This window comes from Sceloporus undulatus, chromosome 2 (genome assembly GCF_019175285.1).
Source record: "Sceloporus undulatus isolate JIND9_A2432 ecotype Alabama chromosome 2, SceUnd_v1.1, whole genome shotgun sequence".
Taxonomy (NCBI): domain Eukaryota; kingdom Metazoa; phylum Chordata; class Lepidosauria; order Squamata; family Phrynosomatidae; genus Sceloporus; species Sceloporus undulatus.
Window position 1 is genome coordinate 320,668,360 of NC_056523.1, and position 9,790 is coordinate 320,678,149.

At 42.5% G+C, this 9,790-nt stretch overlaps 1 protein-coding gene across 4 annotated transcripts in view; it reads right to left on the reverse strand.

The window, feature by feature from the left end:
- Positions 1 to 9,100, reverse strand: part of CTIF (cap binding complex dependent translation initiation factor) — a 212,212-nt gene extending 203,112 nt beyond the window's left edge. For all 4 annotated transcript variants that reach the window (XM_042450144.1, XM_042450143.1, XM_042450142.1 and 1 more), the window contains exon 1: positions 8,770 to 9,100. The gene's annotated coding sequence lies outside the window, so the exon portion shown is untranslated. The remainder of the gene's footprint in view (positions 1 to 8,769) is intronic.
- Positions 9,101 to 9,790: the final 690 nt, after the last annotated feature.

Genomic DNA, 9,790 nt, shown 5'->3' on the forward strand with positions numbered 1-9,790 from the left:
GCTGTACACCGCTTTGATCTTGGGAAAAGCGGTCAATAAATAAACAATTTATTATTATTATTATTATTATTATTATTATTATTATTATTATTATTATTATTATTGCGAATGCCCCAGAAGATAGGGTATAAGAATACAAAATGACCTTAACCAAAGATGGGCAGTGAATTTTAACATGGAGAAATGTAAGGTACTACACTTAGGAAGAAAAAATGAAATGCACATATATAGGATGGGGGCACGTGGCTTGATAATAGTACATGGGAAAGGGATCTAGGAGTTCTAGTAGACAACAAACTGAACATAAATCAACAGTGTGATACAGCATCTGAAAAAGCCAATGCAATTCTAGGCTGCATCCATAGGAATACAGCATCTAGATTGAGGGAAGTAATAGTACCACTCTATTCTGCTTTGATCTGACATCACCTGGAATACTGTGTCCAGTTCTTGATCATGGTATCTCCCTTGCCAGGTAAGAAGAATGCTGACAAGCTGGAGCATGTCCAGAGAAGGGCAACCAAAGTGGTGAAAAGCCTGGAAACCATGCCCCATGAGGAGAGTCGTAGGGAGCTGGGTATGTTAAGCCTGGAGAAGAGAAGGTTAAGAGGTAAGATGATAGCCCTGTTTAAATAGTTGAAGGGATGTCGTACTGAGGATGAAGCAAGGCAGCTCCAGAGAATAGAAACCAAAGCAATGGATTCAAATAACTTCTCAAGAGATTCCATCGAAACATTAGGAAGAACCTTTTCATCATAGCTTTAAATATCTTTAAATATTTGAAGGGATGTTATGGAGAATATAGAGCAAGCTTGTTTTCTGCTGCTCCACAGACTAAGACATGAACCAACAGATTAAAATTACAGGGGGGAAAGACTCCACCTAAACAATAGGAAGAACAGCTGGATTGTCTGAGACATTCAACAATGGAATAGATTGCCTTTGAGTGTGATGGGATCTTCTTCTTTGAAGATAGTAATCTTTCAGGAATGCTTTAGCTGTTGTGTATTCCAGCACAGATCAGATGGCCCTTGCAGTCCCTTCAAACCGCTATATTCTATGATCATTGAATAAATTTATTTTTTAACTTTTTTGGGGGGGTAACAGAGCATTTTGGATTTATTTATTTATTTATTGGGATTTGGAATATTTGCATATATGTAGTGAGATATCTTGGAGACAGGACCCAAGTCTAAATATGAAAATCATGTATATTTTGTATGCACCTTATACATATAGCCTGAAGGTAAGTTTTATCTACAATATTGTAAATAATTTTGTTCATCAAACAAAATTTGTGTACCTTGAACCATCAGAAAACAAAGGTGTCACTGTCTCAGCAACCAATGTGGACAATTCTGGATTTTTGAGAATTTCAGATTTCAATATTTCAGTTAAGGAAGATTCAACTCATATCTATTAAAACTGCAGAAGGCAAGTACCATCTTTAAAGAAGTATTCTGTAATATAAAAGAATGCTTCTTCTAACATTACATTGCCAGTTTGTAGAAAGCACACATGAATGGTTTAAATTGAGTGGGGATTATCTGGTCCTTCAGATGTTCTTGGAGTGCAACTCCAAGCATTTCTCACCAGTTGCTCTGCTGGTTAGGCCTAATGAGATGCCAACATATGGAGGGTTTACATGATTCCTAACTCCAATCTAAATAGAAGGAAATGTGGATAATGTTTTTAAGTGCTATTAGATTTCTTCATATGCACATATATGCAGATTTGCTTGATCACTTAATTCAAGTAAAACTCACTAACATAATCAGCTAAAATTTCTTTAATCAGGAGATAGGTATAGTGATATGTGATGACTGGCAGCTGAATGCACTTTCCAACTCTATTTTAAAAATACACTGGGCCTGAGATGACAAGTGATATTTTAACTGTAAACAGCTATTTTACAAATACATGTTGCCTCTTAGATTCATAAATGATTCCTAACCTTGAAATTTCATAAAGCTGGAAATGAAACCAAAGCTCATCCAATGGTTCTCAAACTTTCCAGACTGCAGATTTTTTAAACTCATAAACCCAGACTCCTTGGATATCTTTATTTAAATTTCTGGAAGCTAAGTCCAAAACGCTGATTGATAATAACTTACATAGTCCAAGAACAGGGGGTCAACATAAGTTCTACAGTACATAAGACAACTACGGCACTTGTATAGCCAATTATCCAACCTCGGCTTAAATATCTGCAAATTAAAAGCCTGTCCCATTACCCAAACCACTCATACAGTTAAAAAGGTTATCCTCATAATTAGTTGAGATAGTTAACATGGTGGTTTCAGTACTGGACTACAATTCTGAAGATCAGAGTTCAATTCCCTCCTTGGCCATAGAAACCCATTGGGTGATCTTGGGCAAGACACATACTCTCAGCCCCAGAAAGCCCCATGATATGGTCACTGTAAGTTGGAGATGATTTACTGACACACAACAACAACAACAACAAAATAATTAGCTGTGATCTCCTTTCCTGCCATTTCCATCCACTAACTCCTAACCCAGTGAAGGTTGAAGGCTGACTGTAATTGGGGTGGAATTGCTAAATCACAGCAATGTGCTTCACCTATATTCCTCCAGGCATGTTGAAGAGTAAACTAGAAACCTCCACTACCAGTTTCAAAAATCCAAACTCAGAGAAGCATACAGTAGTTTGTTTTTCAATTATGGCTAGTGAGAACAAGCCAGGATCTAAAACCAGTTTTGATCCTGGTTTGTTAATCAGCTCTGCACACACTCACAAGCAGGGGAGACTTTCCCTAAAGGATCTTCAACAGCCACTGAAAACAGTCAGTGCGGGTGTCTCTTGGGATATAATTCTGCAACAAAGGTTCGCCCTCTCCCAGATATTTTTCATTTGTCTTGTGTCATGGAGAGGAATCGCATTTTTGGAAATTATGCTTCTTTGTATCTTCCTACTTTTGGAGTCAGATCATTAATATATTTTTCTATGCACAAATGACATTTCATTAATCCTCACAGCAACCATGGATGAGAAAGTGATTGACCCAAGATATTTCCAAGCAGAGAGTCACCAAGATGCAGTGTTGGACAACCAGGGTTCAAATCACTGCTTGGCCATGGAAACTTACTGGGGGACTGTGAAGTCAAAGGTTTTCATGGCTGGCATCCATCTTTTTTTTTGTGCAGTTTTTGGGGCTATGTGGCTGTGCTCTAGAAGAATTTATTCGTGACGTTTTGTCTGCATCTGATTCACAAAGCATAGTTGGTATGATGCAGTGATTATGGTGTTGGGCTGAGAGTTGGGAGATCCAGATGCTAGGCACCTCTGAGCCACCAAATTCACAGGCTGACTCTGAGTCAGTCATTCTTGCCCACCAGAGTCTTCTTCAAATGGTTTTCATGAGCCTAAGTGCGGAGGAGAACAACCAAGAGCTCTCCAGAGGAAGGTGAGATATAAATGTTACGAATACATAATGAAATATTAAATAAATTATTCATGCAAGTTCTGCAGTGACAGACTGGAGAAATGATATCGTCTCCCTTATAAATGTAAAATGATTTGCCCAAGGAAGTTTCCAGTTCTCACTGAAAGCAAAACATACATTGAGGAAATGGGAGAAAACCCATTTGCTGCTCAAATACAATGTGCATCAGTACAGCCAGGATCCGTTCATTTGACTCAGCAGCACAGGCCTCAATTTACCCACCTACAACTTGAACTGGGTGTCTAGGTATATGCATGGGAGACACCAACCATTCAAATCTCCTTTCCCCTAAGCCTCCCAAGAAACAATATGCCCAACCCCAGGGACCAGGCATTCCAGCACTTGTCAGGAAAAAACAAATCTGAAGCCACATCCACAAGCATCTCTTAAGTGCAGAGGATATCAACCAGGGCATAGGATTGCTGATGCTTCTACCAAATGTAAAGATTGTGTTACCAAAGCCAGACTAGGGAGGAGGGTGAGAGGCAGAGAAAGAGATGGGAAAGGAGAAAGGCGGTGGGGAGGAGGGTTGTCGCCTTTCTTACTGATCTACAGCTGCTTCCCGCTGCAATCTGTTCTCCCCTTCCTACTGCAGCAGCTTTCAGCAGCAACTCATGTTTAGAAAGCTCTACGTGGCAAAGATTGGGAACAGGAGAGCTTGGCACCCCCACCATCACTGCCACCTCTGGAAGCATATATTCATGCCCACAACTAAAGATGGCAAGGGAGATCACACAGAAGCGTGCTATTTGCTGAGGAAGATTGGGGAATGAAAAAGCAAACAATTATTATTATCATTATTATTATTCCCAGAATCAGTGCTACAGCCAAATAAAAAAAAAAATTAAAAATGGACCACACCCAAATCTATCTGAAAGCTGATCCAACCTAGGACAGTTCTTCACCACCACAACTGTCAGGAAAGCCTTCAGGTTGTGATCCTGAGCTAGCTGGCCAAGGAGTAGGATTGCAAAGCATGCCTCCCGTAAAATGGTACTACAATCTACTGTCTATTGACATGGTGAGATGGATGCTCTGAATTTATTAGGGGGAAAAACACCAGACCACCCCCGGCATCTCAACCCATATATCCCATAATCCAGACATTATAGCAATATCAGGTCCTTAAGAATAGATATTATCTAGCTGGATCAGAATCAAAACAGCAAATGAGGACAACAGCATCCTTGAAATTCACGAGTGTTGTTGTTTTTTAATTACATACATTAGGAAATCTAGCATATGCCCCAAATCATTGAATCATCAACTAATTGAGCCTCACATATGCATGGTTTGCTTTACTAGAAAACGACAGTAAACCTCTCGGACGACTTAAAACCTGAGAACATTTTCAAATCCAGATAATCTAAGATCTGCATTTTAATAACTCCCAACAGACTCATGTGTCTCCAAAAGGCATAACATGGTTGTCTGGCTTCAAATCATGCTATGTCACAGGCTGGCCACATCTTTTCATTTCAGACACTCAAGATTCTGTTTTAAAAGCATTGGGAATTTAGCAAAATGGATCCATGCTCCAGAGCCTTTCTAACAGAACAATCAAAAGCTCCCATAGCATGGGCAGAATCAGACAGAAAAATCTGTGTAAGCAGCCAGAGGGCCACTGGGGGGAAGGCTAAAAGGATTACAATAGCCTCTGAACAATTAATCCTATATTACCAGGAGAGGAGGGTGGAGGGAGGGAAGTAGATGACCTCAAGACACATCAGGGATGGAGGAGGGTGGGGGGAAAAGATTCTGGGAGGTTATGATTCTGGATGACTTGTCTAGGAAACAACTGGCAAATCCTGCAGGATAACAAAACTTTCACTGACCCCTTAAGATGCAAAGACGTAGCAGTATTAGTCTGGAATATTAGTACACAAAGAGATCTTGTGGCAGCTTTGCAAAGCATCAGTATGTGAAGGGATCTGGTAACACCTTTGCAAAGCATCAATATATCAAGGGATCTGGTAACACCTTGGTAGCACCTTTGCAAAGCATCAGTATGTGAAGAGATCTAGTAACCCCTGTGCAGAGCACCAGTATGTGCAGGGATCTTGTAGCCTCTGCAAAGCACCAGTATGCGAAGGGATTTTATAGCACCTTTGCAAAGCACCAGTATGCGAAGAGATCTTGTGCCCCTTTGCAAAGCATCAGTATGCAAAGGGATCTTGCAGCTCTGTTACTAGTCTCAAAGATCCCTTTGCCTGTCCTTAATATACACACTCTCTCACATGATATGGATCCAAATCAATCACAGCTCCAGTTTCAAGAATTTTCTAGGTGAAGGGGATCTCTGCCTCTGTGTGTGCATTTCAATTTATAGAGCGAGCCTGGTGCTTTCGTGCTACAGCAGGCGTGAAAAATTACAACTATGTGTAACATCCATGCTCATCCTCTCCCCGCCCAAATGTCTGACAAGGGATGATCGCTGCGTGAATGTGCCTCAGAGAGATGATGTCGGAATGAGATCTTGGAAAAGACCAGAGAGGAATACCACAAGGCCGAGTTTGTGCAAACCACCCAAGATTATTAAATTTGGGGGGAAAGGGGGAGAAAAGATCATATTGGGGGAGAGGAGAATGGGGAGATGAGTCTAGACTACATTAAATCCAAGACACATAAATCATGCACAGGGAGGGAAGAAGCCCATGGGAGGAGTGTGATCAGATGTCCTCCTTTTCCAGGACATGGTGTTTCCCATCCAGGGTTTTTTGGGGTTTTTTTGCTTTTCTTGGGCCACGTCCCTACATTTTTCCTTCAACTGTCCTACAATTTGCAGTACCTTGTCCTCTCCTTGGCAGTGAGAACATCTAATCCATGGGAGGTTTTTATTTCTTACTTTTAGGGAAAACAAAAAGCCAGTTAAACTCTGGCTACATCTACACTGCAGAAATAACCTGGTTTTACACTACTTTAAATGCCCTGCCTCAATGCTAGGGAAATCTGTAGCTCTGTGAGATATCTGGCCTTCTCTGTGAGAGAGCTCTGGTGCCACCACAAACTCCCAATCCCAGAATTCCATAGCACTGAGCCAGGGCAGTTAAACCAGTGTCAAACTGGATTATTTCTGCAGGCTGGATGCAGCCCTCGATTGTCATGGCTCTATGCTAGGGAATCATGGGATTTGTAGTTTTGTGAGGCACCAGAGCTGGTGCCATCACAAATTCCTGTTCCCAAAATCCCATAGCCTTGAGCCAGGGCAGTGAAAGTGGTATCAAGTTGGGTTATTTCTAGTGCAGATTACCTTGTTAACCTGCTGCTTACTTTGTCGACTTTATCGTATGCTAGTTAGTATTATTTTAGAGATATTTTTATCATGTAATGTTGTTTTAGATTGTAGATTTTTATTCTCTTTTCCCCCTTATTTTATTTGATCCTTACTATGTAAAGCGCTGCGTAAACCTTAAGGCGCTCTAGACATAAATGTCAATAGTAATAATAAATAATAACAACAGATGCAGCTTGAGTTCCAAAGAAGGCCTAGGATTGAAAGAGAAGAAAGGGCTCTACCAGGCCCTTGGATTTGTTTATTGGTTTGCAATGGGATTTCCGCTTTGGAAGCCTCCTGCCCTCTCTCTGCCAAGAAGGGGAGGAAAAAAGGTAAATACTGTAAATCACGAAATCTTGCAAGTTTGTAATGCCATCCAGGCTAGAGCCTTGAAGGCAGGGCTGGAAACAAAGGGAAGCTCTTGCCTTGCCCCGCCTTGCTTCTGCCAGAGTTAAGCCAGGCTCTCACCAGCAGCAGCCACAAGAGCAGGAGGCTGGAGGGAAAGACCCCAGGGGGACTCCAAGGACACCCCCAGCCCCATCCACCCAAGGAGGCCCCCTCTGATCCAGCTGGCAAGAGGAAGCACACACAGACACACAGAGAGAAACAGTTGGATCCTGGGGGCTGGGAGAAAATCAATCAATCAGTTCCCATCAATCCATGGAAACACAGGCAACCTTGCAAGGAAATGCCATATCCTTGGGAAGGGGGGTCTCCCACATTGTATGGCCTCCAAAGAAAGAGTGGAAAGGAAACAGGAGATTTGAATACAATCAATCAATTCCAATTGATCAATGTAAAGGCAGGTGATCTGGGAAGGAAACGTAAGCTCTTTGAGGGGCAAAAGTGTGTGTGTGTGGGGGGGGGGGGGTTCCCCACTTTGTGAGGAAGGGAGGAAAAGAAACAGGGGCTTGGAATACAATCAATCAATCATTCCCAATGCATCCATAGAAACATAAGCAACCTTGCAAGGAAATGCCACCTCCTTGGGCTCCCCACTTTGTAAGGCCTCCAAAGGAAGGGAGGAAAGGGAACAGGGGCTTTGAATAAAATCAATCAATTCATGGAAAGATGGAACCCAAGATACTGGGGGGGGGGGAGAGTTGTTTTTGTTTTTGTAAAGACTCCAAGGAAAGGGAGGAAAGGACCAGGAGCTTTGATTACAATCAATCAATTCCAATTGATCAATGTAAACCCAGGTGATCTGACAAGGAAATGTCAGCTCCTTAGGGAGAAAGTGTATGTGTGTGTGTGCGGGGGGGGGGTCCCCACTTTGCAAGTCCTCCAAGGGAAAAGAGGAAAGGGCTTTGGATAAAATCAATCCATCAGTTCCAATTGATCGATCCATGCCAACACAGGCAACCTGGCAAGGAAACACAATCTCCTTGGGGAGAGAAAGGGACACACTGTAATACCTTCCAGGGAAGGACCAAGAGGTTAGGCTCAAACCAGTCAATCAATTCCAATCGATCGATCAGTTGATTCATCAATGCCAGTACAAACGATCGGGCAGTCTCCTCGGGGAGGGGGGATCCTCACTTTGTAAGGCCTCCAAGGGAAGGGAGGAATACACATACATATGCCTTGGTGACATCCAGTGGTGCCAGCAAATATATGCATTGGTATGTAAGGCGTCCAAAGGAAGTGAGATGTTTGTGTGTGTGTGTGTGTGTATGACATTCAATGGTGCCAGCAATATATATATATATATATATATAGAGAGAGAGAGAGAGAGAGAGAGAGGGGTATATAAGGCCTCCAAGGGAAGTGAGGTGTGTGTATACACACACACACACACACACACACACACACACACACACACTACACCTTGGTGACATCTAATGCTGCCAGCAAGTATATAGGTATGTACGTATGTGTGTGTGTGTGTGTTTGCTGGCCCCATTGGATGTCAAGCTGTAGGCAGGAAAAAAGCAACCAGACATAAGAGGCTTGCACAAAACACAGAGAAGCCTCCACTCCAAAGAGCCCTCCATTTCCAGATCACCCCCCCCCTTTTTTTTTTTTTACCTTATTGGAAAGTCCAGGCTTGGCTGAAGAAGAGGAAGAGGATGGTTGGGATCTGAGGAAGGAGGGAAGGAAGGAGGGTGGAAGGGAAGGGAAGGGAAGGGAGGGAGGAAGGAAGGAGAGGAGAGGGGAGAGGGATCCCAGGGCTCAGATTCTTGCTTGGAAGCGCATGGGTCCCAATCAGGAACAGAAGAAAAGATCTGGGGTGGCTTGTTGTTGTTATCCTTTCCTTTCTTTCTTTCCCAGCCTTTCCCCCCCTTTCTTCCTCCAATGCCACAGTTCAAGAGGGAGGGGGGGGAGAAAAACCGATCGCCTCTGACACAGGCAGAGAGAATGCGGGGAAGGTGACGTCCCCAACTCCTCCCAGCAAGAAGCCACGTGCATAGACTTTACCCAAAAAAATTGATGGTACGCAATGTATCCTGGGAAATGTAGTCTCTCTGCAGCCCCGAGGCACAGGAGCCAGTGACAGCTGGAGAGAGGTCCTTGGGTTGCCAGATCTCCAGCTCTGTCCTGGAGTCTCCAGCTTCCCCAAACTCATCCCCAAGACAGGAGGCAGGGGAGCAAGTTCTCCAGAATGTGCAAGTCTCTGCTTCAGCTAGAGAGGCATCTACACTGGAGAATTAATCTGTCTTTACCCCCAATTTAACTGGCATTATTATTATTATTATTATTATTATTATTATTATTATTATTTGATTTCCTTGTAACCCACTCTTTTCCCAGAACTGGGATTCAGGGCGGCTTCACAACATTTCAAAACAATACAGTTACCTAGAAAAGTGGTACATTAAAACAGAATAAATAGTTACAATATTAAAATATCATTCAAAGGTATAGCTGTGTTAGTCTGTAGCAGGGGTAGGCAACCTTTTTGAGCCGGGGGCCAGGTTGCTGTCCTTCAGACAACTGGGGGGCCGAAGCCAAAAAATAAATAATTAAATATTTTTTAGAAAAAAATAATTAAATAAATAGACCGGCACAAATGTAGGACAAAATTTTCAAATGGAGGACACTTTTTAAA